At 40.6% G+C, this 8,067-nt stretch overlaps 1 pseudogene across 1 annotated transcript; it reads right to left on the reverse strand.

Moving 5' to 3' along the window:
- Positions 1-1,541: 1,541 nt before the first annotated feature.
- On the reverse strand, positions 1,542-5,567 carry LOC143859066 (disease resistance protein RGA2-like; annotated as a pseudogene). Its single transcript, XR_013239127.1, has 2 exons — positions 2,044-5,567; positions 1,542-1,929 (listed from the first exon to the last, which is right to left on the reverse strand). The product of XR_013239127.1 is annotated as a disease resistance protein RGA2-like (transcript).
- Between the last annotated feature and the right edge of the window lie 2,500 nt (positions 5,568-8,067).

The raw sequence follows: 8,067 nt of genomic DNA on the forward strand, positions 1-8,067 counted from the left end.
GCACATGAGATTATGAAAGTAGTGTTTGAAATGGACTGCACGTCATAAATGGGGTGAAACTGGAGCTACGCACAGCCGATCGCCGGGGGCTACTTTCAGATGTGACCCGTACATTCCGAGAGAACGGGTTATCGGTGACGAGGGCAGATATCTCGACAAAGGGTGAAACTGCGGTGAATGTTTTCCATGTGACCGATGCTGCTGGTCATCCAGTGGACTCGAAGACGATCGAGGCAGTCCGACAAAGAATTGGGCTAAGCTGCCTCAAAGTAAAGGAGCCATCCACCCTCCAGAAGGAATCATCTACAAGGGAGGAGAATGGGGGTGTGGGTATCTTTTCCATCGGCAACTTAGTGAAAAGGAATCTATACAATTTGGGATTGATCAGATCCTGTTCTTAGAACAAGGGTCTGTGTGTATGTGTAGCATATACCTTGCTTCTACTTTAGATTTTGTACATAGCAAAGGAGAGATAGAAAAGATATTTGATAGTTCTTTTACAGATTGGATAGAGCCATAGGAGGGGGGTGGGGTGTCCCCTTCAAACAGTTCAAAAAAAAGGAGGGTTTGTACTAGGAGGGTCCCCTTCAAACAGTTTAAAAAAAGGAGGGTTTGTACTAGGAGGGTTTATGGGGGCGCTTCTTTTGTGGGTTTGGGTTGTTGCTTGTTTGGCTGGCTGGCAGGTAGTAGGTAGAGAATTGGTGGTCAGTGTGTTGCCCAGGTTTGGATGCTTTTTAGTTTTACACACATTGTACAAAAACAACTTTGATGATTCCATCCGAAATGGATCCATTGCAACCTCCACCTCTATGCGACTTTTGGGTCATAAGAGATCCTAAGCAAGGCATATAAAATGGATGGTTCGGATGAATCAAACATGGTACCCCCAATGCCACAAGAGGTCACAATCTTCTTCTTTTTTCTTCTTTTTTCGGTTATAGGGTATCCCGACCCCAATTTTTAGGACGGAACTATTCCCTATGATGCGTGCAATCACCCGTAAACCACACGCATCGGGTAAGCCCGTGGTATTCAAACTCGCTTCTATGGTGAGCATACCCATGACTTTAAGCCAAATAGGTGGAATGGTTTTGTTTTAAGTCAATCTTGATAGATATTAACAATTAGCGAGTACAAATTGATTGATAAGAAAGTTCAGTCAGACCAAACCTTGTTACAACTTACAACATGATATGAAATGACAAAAAAACAGGGCGCCCTTTCCCTGTTTTTTTGCATTTCCCTGATTCATAGGGAAATCATATGATTACGGCTTATTTAAAAGGATATCACTATAAATTGAACATCCCTCTATATATTGAACTACGGTGGCTCAAGTTATTGTTTTTATTTTTAATCAAATGATTTAAAAAACAAGAAATTTTGGAAAATCTTTTCTTTTCCAAACAATTCATGCAATCCAAACAGTGCCTAAAACTACACTAAAAGTTCCAACTCCTTACAAATTTTAATTAGGTAAAGAAATAATAGGATCCAACACAATTTGGAACACACACAAAAAATAGAGAGAGAACAGAGAGTAGATAATTTAGTGACAATAATCAGCATCAATAAAAGTGGGTACATAACTTAGTGATACAAATAAGCCTCTAGAAAAGTCGAAATAGAGATACACTAGAATCCACATCTGAAATATATCGAAAAATCCAAGAGGAGGAGTAGCCAGCTTGGCTCGGACATAACATGGGCAAACACACTACAAGAAGACAAGAATCAGATAGAAAGAGGCAACCCTTATTAAAACTACCACAACAGAGGCTCAGTACATATAACTGAAAATAGAAGCAAAAACCAAATAGCAATCCCCTGCCCCAAGAGCAGACCCCAACCTCAAGAAACATACAAAAACCACCATAGAAAAGAGCATATCCCGAACAGAGAATTCTACCCCCAAACTCAGCCACAAATCTGCAGAAAATCCTCCAAATTTGGTAAAAATTGGTTAGATAGATGAAGGAAAATTAAAGAAAGAAAGTAGGTTATATAATTAAAAGCTAAAGAGGGGATTATGAAATAACGAACCTGGGATGGTAGAGTGAGTCGGAGAAGGGTACGGTTGAGAGAGAAAATCACCGTTTCAGTGGCCACGGTAGCATGGGAGTAGGGTATGGATGCATCTGCTTTTCTTCTCCGTTGTTGGGCGTGGGTCAATGATGACAACTGGTACATGGGCAATCTTGTGACAATCCTCTCCTCTCTCCCTTTCGCATCGTCTCCCCAAATTTGGACAATTTCCAATAAACAATTGTTGAAGTGCGGTGAGGCGTTGTAGTCCGGCGGGCAATGAAGTCATTTTACCACAATTAAAGATCCACAATTGTCGAAGTGATGTGAGCTTTTCGACCCACTCTGCCAATGATGCTAACTCATCACAATTACTAATTCCCAGTGTTTTTAGGGCAGTAAGGTACCGCAAGTCATCCGGCAAAGAAACCATCTTTTTACAGCCCTCAATAATCAAGAACTCAAGAGATTTCAAACGCCGCCCATCTAGCGATGATGCCAACTCATCATGACTGCCAATTGTCAGTTTTTTTAGGGCAGTAAGGTACCGCAAGTCATCCGGCAAAGAAACCATCTTTTTACAGCCAACAATCTCCAATGACTCAAGAGATTTCAAACGCATCCCATCCGGCAATGATGCCAACTCATCACAACCACGAATTTTCAGTTTTTTAAGGGCAGTAAGGTACCGCAAGTCATCCGGCCAAGAAACCATCTTTTTACAGTTTTCAAAAACCAATGACTCAAGAGATTTCAAACGCCGCCCATCTAGCGATGATGCCAACTCATCACAACCACCAATTTTCATTTTTTTTAGGGCAGTAAGGTACCGCAAGTCATCCGGCAAAGAAACGATCTTTTTACAGCAGTCAATAACCAATGATTGAAGAGTTTTCAAGCCCCTTACTACCCCCTCCTCCTCGGGTAATGATGCTAGGTTTTCACACTCTCTAATCTCTAACTTTTCGAGAGATGTGAGGTTTCGCAATCCCTCCGGCAAAGACACCAGCTTATTACAACGCACAATGATCAATGACTTGAGAGCAACGAAATTGTCGAGCTCCCTAGGAAGACTACTCAACTTGTAGCAATCTGAAATTTCTAAACGTTGGAGTGCATTGCCGTCTCGAAGAAAGCTTTCTGGAAAGGAAGACATCTCAACAAGATGATCAATACCAAGGGACGTAAGATGGAGAAAACATGGCAGGGTGATCAACTTTGGGCAGTGTTTAATCCTCAATTCATTGAGGCAAGGAAATGCTCCTCCTTCCTCCACTGATGCCCACATCTCTAAATTTTCCATTTCACATAGCGAAAGGCTTTTCAAAGATGGAAAGGAAAATCCATTCAATGTGCTATTACCGTAAAACTCATTGTTGATCTGCTTCAATGCAGACATTCCAGATATCACAAGATTCTTGAGCGAGGGAAGTTGGCCAAGTGGTGGGAGATTTTCACATCTCCGGCAATTTGAAAGAGAAACATTAACTAGATTTGTGAGCAATGAATTCTGTATCCATCCTGGAAATCGAATACCCTCATAGTCTTTTATCCGCAAATCTTTCAAATCACAGTGTGGTTCAAGGCCTTCTAACACTTTTTCCTGCATCTCAACATCACCACGATCACCCCCCATGATAACTCCAATTCTCTGAGGTTTTTCATGCGTTTCAAGTTGGCTTGTTTCGCATCACTTGCATTTCTCACAAGGTTAAGTTGTTTTATTGATAGTTCTCCTCTAAGCTTTAAATTGCTCAACTCACTGAGGCGGCGTCCATCCTCGTCACCCACAATGAAAATGGATAGCGTCTGGAGGCAGGTCAGCTTCCCAATCCCAATGGGCACACAAGTTAATGACGAACATCCATAAGTATCTACATGTCTGAGGCTACTCATTTTTCTCATGTCCCTAGGCAAATTACGGAGTTTGCGACATCCTCTCAGTTTCAATGTTTGCAAATTTTGTAGGTAGCTGATCGATTCAGGTAATGTTTCAATGGACAAACTGGAGAGGTTGAGGTATCTTAGCTGTTTCAAATTGCATATTGAATGGGGGTTCTCTGTACGACGAACTTCCCTACAATCTACACTAAAATCTCCATGAAAATCTGCATAAAAATCTGCACTAAGATCTAGGCATCGCAAGTATCTAAGTTTCTTTATGTTGCTAGGGACAGAATTATAATAATCATGGACCAATAGTATTGTTCGTATGGTTTTGGCCTCGTGCAACCTCTGCTCTTCAAGTGAATGTAAATGAGAATAGACATATCGGGTCGATGTAGGAATATCTACAATTTTTTCCCGATCCACGATATGACACTTGTTCCCAATAACAGACTGTGCAAGATCGTGAACCAAATCATGCATTTTGCAACTTGTGATATTTCCAGAGTCGTCTTTTTTTATGTCTTGGAAGAAAGACCTCCATAATAAATCATTGAAAATCTCATTTCCAATGTCTTCCAACGCCATTCCTACCTTAGGGGTAACAAAGTCATTAGCCATCCACAAAAGAATAAGTTCTTCTCTCTGAATGGTAAAGCCTTTAGGGAATACAGAGCAAAATGAAAAGCATTGCCTTAGATGAGATGGCAAATTAATATAGCTCAATATTAGAGCCGGCAAAATTTCATTTTCTCCTAGTTCCCATATCTCACTGTCTCTTACCCACTCCCACCGTGCTTGCTGTTGGCCACACAGGAGTCTTCCTAATGCCTTTGCTGCTAATGGCACACCCCCACATTTTTTGACAATCTGTTCACCAATTGGAACCAAATTTTGATGCTCTTCACTTCTCCCTGATCCAAATGCTTGACGTTCAAACAGAGACCAACAATCACTGTCTGATAAACCAGTCAAGGGGAGGAGGGAGTCATCAAGCGCACCCATCATCGATGCAACCTTTTCTTTACGAGTAGTCACAATGATTTTGCTCCCTTTGACTTTACATTTTAAGATTTGCTTCAGTTTATCCCACTTTCCTCCATCTTCGTTCCATACGTCATCAAGTACAAGCAAAAATCTCTTCTCACATATTATATTTTGTAGTTCTATTCGCATCCCCTCTAACTGTGTGACATGTGTGACATCTGTTTTACTTCCCCTAGTTGCAGATTCTAAAATTTTTTTTACAATTCCATTAACATGAAAATCTTGAGACACATAAATCCACATTCTTAGCTCAAAATGGCCTATTACAATCTCATGATTGAAGGCCAATGTAGCTAGTGTGGTTTTCCCCAGACCCCCCATGCCAACTAGGGCAATAACTGAGACTTCATTTTCATTATTATTAACATCGGCTTGCAATAGCCGCACAACCTCTTCTTTATGCTCATCTCTCCCATAAACTTCTAATTCATTTACATCGGCCACAGTTTCATGGACATCGGACACTGTATGTGTTCTCTCTTGACTCTCAAGACTCGTAGTTGTTTCATCCAATTTGAACGCTACCCTGTCTTGTACAATTTTTTGTATTCTCGTGAGGATCATTTTTGTCCTAGTTGCTATATTATGGCGTTGGAATTGAAAACTAGGTAAGAAGGTATTACTTACCTGGCCACAACCAATTGAGTGTAATCGCTGAGCTTCCACAGCCCAGTCTGATAAGATGTCGTCCGCCTCATAGACCGCATCTATAAGACTTGAGAGCCAACCCTTGAGCTGCCCATTCTTCATGGCCATCACCTCTGCGTTTGGGAGTATATCACCAATCAATCGTAACTGTCTCTTAAGCTCTTCCAAATCATCCTTAACACCCCTGAGTAAATGAACCTCGTTTTGGATTAGAGAGTTCAATTTCTCAAACAGTATACTAACAATGGCATCCGCCATATTTCCTTGGTAACAGAAAAAAAAAAAATTCTAGAGCAAGAGCAAGTAGAATCACAAGGGAAGGATATCTTGCAAGCTTCTTCCTGTAAGATGGTTTGTTATATAGACTCTTCAACTTTTTACTATTCCTTTTTTTTCATTATTTGTGGGTTATATTTGCTTTATCCTTTTCATGATTTTTCTTTTTCTTTTGCATACACTAGAATAGGATGTTCCAAGTAAATAAAAGTGGCGAATGTACCACTTCCTTTGCTTTATTTTGTTCTCAAGTTTATAGATACATTTTGTTCACTTTCTATTTCTTTTGCATACCTTTGCTTTATTACGTTCCTACTTACTTTCTCTTCTTTCCATTTGCTATTAGGTACGTTTGCTTCACTAGTTCACAGCTTTGCTTTAAGGCCTGGACCATAGGATGATCCAAACCGTCCGTTTGATGAGCCATGACATAAATAGGTTGCTTCCAAAAAATTATTTACTCATGATGATTTAAACCCTCCCATCTACAGAGGTTTCCTCTATAGATCGAAGGGCTACGATGGAAATAATTTTTTGGGCACAACCGATTTACATTGAGGCCCATCAAATGGACGGTTTGATCATCCTATGGTGCAGGCCAAACAGTAATTTCAGAAAAATACGGGGACTATCGAGGGCTTACACCGTATAATTTCTCATATATAATATCACACCAAACTCCTATAACAAACTTCCCCTTCTTATCTTACCCATTATCCCTTACCCCACAACAGCATAGTACCCAGTAATACAATGGGATTTGCTAGGCAATTTTGCGGAAAAGTCATTTAGTGGCTCACTTTTGCAAGAGACAACAGCCACACAGGCTCACTTGTTAGCACATTTTGTCTTACTCATTTAATTAATCTGAGGTGACTCTGGTCTCTTGCAAAAGTGAGCCGCAAAATGGCTTCTTGCCAAATTGCCCAGCAAATATATGGACAATAGTCATGACCGACTTGCATGTTCACATGTTAGAAGCTTTGAGACCAAGTAAGTCATCCATTTTTGCCAAGTCCTAACTGGTACAATGTAAGTAGGGCCCTAAACTTAGAAAAAGGGTCCGTAGTGGATTCGTTGATGCCCTACCTGAAAGTGACTTCTAACATTCAACATTTGTTGAATTATTGTGGAGTAAAGTTATGATTTGATTGATGAACAATAAGGTTCCCACAAAAATTTCTAGTGCCTATTTGCTTGTGGTTCTCCACAAATGATGTGTTTCCATGCCCGCCCTATCAATCCATCACTCTTGCTTCTTTGTACCGATCCTTTCTTCTTTACTTGCATGTAAATACCTCTTTTGCCATGGAGGGGGTTAGAATTAGGTAGATAAATGTGTTATTCTTGTCTATGATTTTTTGGACTACCCATGTTCACATAGCTTCTCATACTCTCTGGAGAGAGATATCTGAGTCATTTCTTCTATGTGGGAACCACCTTTTTCTTTTTAATGAAAAGTAGATGCTTTTAGCAATTCTCATGGATATTTTAAAAGGGTCTTAGAAGATATGTCCTTAGAATTAATAAGGGCCTTTATATCATCTCCCTATCAATAATTGTTCGGGGTCCAAAAAGTCCATCCCACTACGCATGAGCACATCTGTCATTATTGGTCAGGTCCCATGTGGGGGTACCACCCTTGATATTTAGATTCAAGAAGGCAATTTTGTCTTTTAGAAAATTTAGGGTTATATAAGAACCCAAAATGCAATTAGAAGTTGGGACTTCTAAGGTTTGCAAGGAGAAGTAAGAGAGAGGAGAAAGGAGGAGGCCAAGACACCATCGCCGGCATTCCTTGGTGCCCCCAACCTCCACCAAAATCCACCGCTGCCCCTCTCCACCTTCTCACGGCCACCTCCATCACCGTCAGTCACCTCCATCTCTAACCTAATCCTCATCTCCATCCCCATTTCTCTTCATCTTCCACCATCAGCACTCCCACTTCCCCTGTTCAAAATAGCCCAAACACATTCCATCATATACACCCAAAAAAAAGAAGAAGCCAAAGACCACTAGCAACACCATCCATCCGCACCACCTCTCTATCTCTCTCTCTCTCTGTTTTAAAAGGAAGAAGAGGATCTCATATATTTTAGGGTTTGAGAGTTAATTTTGAGAAGAGAAGGTAGTGGTCTGATTTTAGGGTTTAGAAATTTCATTCGAGGAGCAAGAAGAAGAAAG

Source organism: Tasmannia lanceolata, unplaced genomic scaffold (genome assembly GCF_043159265.1).
Source record: "Tasmannia lanceolata isolate RefF3 unplaced genomic scaffold, GAP_Taslan_0.1 ptg000029l, whole genome shotgun sequence".
In the NCBI taxonomy this organism is placed as follows: domain Eukaryota; kingdom Viridiplantae; phylum Streptophyta; class Magnoliopsida; order Canellales; family Winteraceae; genus Tasmannia; species Tasmannia lanceolata.